This window comes from Neltuma alba, unplaced genomic scaffold (genome assembly GCF_004799145.2).
Source record: "Neltuma alba isolate B1F8T4 unplaced genomic scaffold, ASM479914v2 tig00012152_pilon, whole genome shotgun sequence".
NCBI classification, from domain to species: domain Eukaryota; kingdom Viridiplantae; phylum Streptophyta; class Magnoliopsida; order Fabales; family Fabaceae; genus Neltuma; species Neltuma alba.
The window spans coordinates 855-5,562 of NW_021636700.1; the positions used below are offsets into that span (position 1 = coordinate 855).

Consider the following 4,708-nt stretch of genomic DNA (forward strand, 5'->3'; position numbering starts at 1 on the left):
ATTTTTGAATTTTGATGCTTTATATGATGAAGTATTCGGTGAATTGATTCATAAATTGTTGGCAAAATTCCGAGTTTCCCCGCATCAATATCGAGCCGTAGAGAATTAGCAGTCTAGCATGCTGTTTAAGTCGGAGCAACACTCCAACTCGGAAAGCAAAAGAACGAAGTTGGCAAAATTTAAGAGGGAGAATTACGGGGTAGATGCGGGAAAGTGGTTATCTTTGGCATAAATTAGTATAAAAGTATCTCAAAAGAATGTGTGGAACGTGAGGGACTAATCTTAGGAGTTAGGATGAGTGAAGAGTGCAAGGTGGATCCAGCTTAGAAAATATAGAAGAAACCATTCTGGATGCGCTTTTCTTTTTCCGCCCGTCTTCCTCTTCACTGTCCCTTCCGCTCATTTTAAGGACATTTTAATGGGAGCCATGGAGCATTGACTTGCACCAAATCCAAAATAAGCGTTTTTATTATTAGTACGGATACAATTTAATATTCATTAAACTAGCTAAACTAATGCCTTTATCATTTCCATGGCAGCCGACTCCTTGAAGGTTACGTCTTTTAAAGATAAAAGCATCAAATTTATAAGAATATTTATCGCTACATTTATGTACTCCTTCATGCTTTACTTAGTCTTTATTTATTTGGCAGCTTGAATTCCATCTGACAATTCCTTTATAAATACAAATAGCTAGAAATATTTTAGTGTATACTACATAAATTTTATGCTTCTTGCCATACCTCTTCTATCCATATGATTACTATCCTTCATAAGTTTTATGCAGAGAAGGAACGAAAAACGGATCTATAAGTATGGGTCCGAGTTTAATCAAGACAATAGTTCTCCCAGCCGAACCAAAAGCGCCAACAACTTATTAGCTATACACCCACCGGAAAACGGACAGATCAGCTTGATAAGGGAAAACAGTGAGAAACATGCAAATGCAGTCTCAAAAGGATAGTTTCAAAGGGGTTTGGAGTTATCCTATGTGACTGTTAGTTTTTCTCTATACATGTATAATACACGCGCCATAAGTTGATAAAACTTCAACTTCCGAGCACTCGGTGTCCATATGCACATCCCTTGAACAGAAGGTACGCAACAAAGACGCACGCTCGCAGGTACTCATTCACCAGAGGTCTTATTATAATCGGGTTTGACGGGTTGGGCTGCACGCCGGAACCAGGTATTGAACGCTGTGACCAGGTGAGGACAATCTTCCACATTCGGGTTGAGAAGCTGAGACAATGCGGCAACAATTCTTGGGCATCTGACATAGGAAGTGTGGAGATAATGCTCAAGAATATTCCTCCAGCTCCACATACAATGCTTTGTAGGGCGACATTGGTGAAACGTTGTCCTTGCATACGACTAGAACAGGAAGCCAGTCTTCCACAAGCTTCCTTCTTACCTGAACAGATCATTCAGATGTAGACATTAGCATTCTAACGCGCTCACAACTGCCAAGTTCTAGTTCACTCGGACGTCTAGATTAAACGCGAACTATATTATAGTTTTTTAAGACATAGGCACATGAACCGCAGTAGACTTAAAATGGACACAAGAAAGACGAACTCTAGTGACTCAACCAAGTTGTGCTGCTCTATCAAACTCACAAGTTGTGCTCTATCACAACTCAGCAAGTATGCCGAATAGCCTATAATTCCTGAATAAAGAACAAAAATCTGCGACGGTAGCAACACAAAATGAAGTAAATCTAGTCTCAAACTCATTCACAAATCACAAAAAAATCAGACTCTCAAAATATACGGTTAATGGACAAAATCAGGTATCCAGTGGGTAAAGACACCAAGCCATAATCTTTAGAGAATCCTACTTGATTTGCATTTCTGAATATTCGTTTTGATGCATCAACCACAACAGACCGCTTTCAGAAGTGAACCCAAGTACATAGAGGACCATAAATAATTGATTTTTTCAACATTTAACAGCATGACAATAGCCAATGGCCATGTGCAGGCAGTAGAGGAACACACGTCCGTAAAGGCCAACTCTCCAAGAGTCAAGGCATTTCATCTTTCACCTCTCTTCAAAGGAGGGGAAAAAAAACAGAGAGATAAGGCGTTTCAATTCCACATATAGAAAACTCAATATCCATAGCCTATACAGACGAGTTGTTGAGATTTTAAAGAATCCTTAAACCCCAGTATAGCCAAATAAATGCGTGTAGATGAAACTCCGCTTCCAAAATGTAGGAAGAATTAGATCAATTAAAGGGTTCATAAATATATGCAGAGATATTTAAGAAAAGAAAAGGAACAGCGCCATCGAGGTACTAAAAGAACATCCCAGAATAGCGCTTTCAAGAATATCTAACCAATAAGCTTGGCAGCTTCATATCAGTACTAGTGGGCAGTGGCTCACGGCCGTATTCCATAAGACCCAACAGGTTCACATGTCGGGGCAACAAAGAAAGTCCATAATTAATACAGATAAAACATTGCATGAGAACAAGGACTTGAATGCAGATAAACTCTCGCAAGTAAAAATCACATTAGGAATTTAATCAGCCGAAAAGGATAGAACATTCGGTCTCAAAATCATGCCATGTAACGGACTGAGTAAGAGGATTAAAACTACGAATGAAAAGTTTCAAGGCTGAGAATCATTTACCTGTCTAGCAGCCAAAATAGCGCCCGCGGAAACAGCCTTCGCTAACCTGTAAGTGCACCGAAGCAAAACTGCAGGAAGACCCGGGACAAATATTCCTCCAGGCATCATCCCGGAATGCCCTCTGCAAATCAGCTGTGAACGCCGCTTGCTCACTCCATTCTTTAACGGCTTCATCAGCCACCCTCAGCTCAATCATTCTCTCCAACAACCATTGCAAATGCCTCCCAGACGTCAACGCTTTGTGCAAATTCAGTCTCTGTAATGCCTCCGTCTCATTATGGTCCCCTCTAAAATCGGGACTGGAATACTCCTCCAAGCACTCCTTCGCAGTCTGCAAGGACGTCTTGAACGCCTTCTCCAGCACTCTCTTGGCCGATTCCCTCGAGAGAAATCCCGCAGAATCTTGGCCACAAACGCTTGACGAATGCCGTGTTCTGATAATTGTAAATAGCCGACGAAATCAAACCTTCAAGCATTGCTTCGCAAGAGTCCTCCCTCACAGGAGATACCCTCGCAAGAAGCTCTTTCGACTCCTCCTCGCTGAGAAGAGGGATCAAATTCAACACTCTCCTCTCTTCCTCTTCGGACCAAGGCACTGCTTCCAGGAAAGTAACGCACGAACGAACGCATTCCTCGAACAGCAATTCTAGGGCAACTGGAAGAAGATCCAGAGCAGTCGACGCACTATCGATCGTATTAGCGAAATCATTAGTGTACAGCAATTCCAGCACCGTGAGATGAGACTGAATGGCACCCGAAGCAAGTGGGACCCCGAGATTAAGCTTCAACAAACCATCAGACTCTTGAGGACGAGACTGGCCACTCCATCGATCCGATAGAATGACCGAGAAGTATTTAGAGCGGCGGAGAATGTCAGAGTGAGGTACACGTGAAGGTCGGAGGTAGACACGGCGGGATCGACAGAGCCAGAAATCGGAGGAAAATGAAGATCCAAGCGGAGAGCCGCTATCAACGAAGAGGCGGAGGATGACGTCGGCAGTGGAAGAGTCATTGAAAAAGGGGGTGGTGCGCTACTGCCCGCCAATGCAGGGGAACTACGAATACGGGGGTTTTGGGAAACTACACAGAGGGATTCATCGGAGAAGAATTATCAATGACGGCGCAGCAGGAAACGTTCTGCCGAGTGGGGGTGGCGCGTGGCCTCTTCTTGGGGCCGCCGGTGATCATTTGGGAGAGGGAAGAAAACGAAATCAACGATCAATCAATTGAAGAGAGAGAGAAATACAGAGTTAATCAAGAGGTAGGCGTTTAGGGGTGATGAAATGGCTGGAACAGGAATATGAATGAAGAATCCTCTGGCCTTCTCCAGGAATTCAACGCAGGAACGTCCAGAGTGTGTTTTCAACGCGGGCTGCGCTGCTATGGAAAATCCCACTCTCCGTTCTCAGTACTTCCAATTATCCACATATAAATTGCATTATCGTGTTTAATTTAATTTTTCATACATTTAAATAAAATAGAGGGGACAGACATTTTTTGGGGGTCCTAAGCTAATGTTTATCCACGGGAGTCCGAATGATGATTAACAGCATGATTCCGTGAAGGGGAAAAAATGCCCATCTAGGCTTTTATTGCACTCCTAGTGGATAAGGGCGTTAAAAATAATGAGGATGAAGACAGAAAAGTATGATTAATTCAGTGGATTCACCGTGAGTATGGATTTTGTCAATCAAATTCATCATGGCCGTCATTTTGATCCAACAATCCACATCGCATCACTCCACTGCCACGCATAATAAAACGCTAGGCTTCATTTGTTGAGTTCGGTGCAAAAGCCATCCACAGTCCCTGAGCGTGAGCAACACATTCTTCATCTGATGTTTCCAGAATGTGGCTCCAACACAAGCGATCCCCGCTCACCTCATGCAAGAGGGGAAAAAAAATCCCTGAATCAACGACTCGCGACATGCCACGTGTGTAGACCGACCATAGCAGTTTTTCAATACCACACAACGACGCCCGCCTTTTTTTTTGGTGGGGGGATTGAAACAGAGACGATGCCATCATGAAGATAAGCAGTGCCACATTTAATCAAATCAACATCTTTGAG

The 4,708-nt window shown here is 43.1% G+C and overlaps 1 pseudogene; it reads right to left on the reverse strand.

Annotated features, from left to right (window-relative positions):
- Window positions 1-913: 913 nt before the first annotated feature.
- On the reverse strand, window positions 914-3,825 carry LOC114723731 (BTB/POZ domain-containing protein At1g63850-like; annotated as a pseudogene).
- Between the last annotated feature and the right edge of the window lie 883 nt (window positions 3,826-4,708).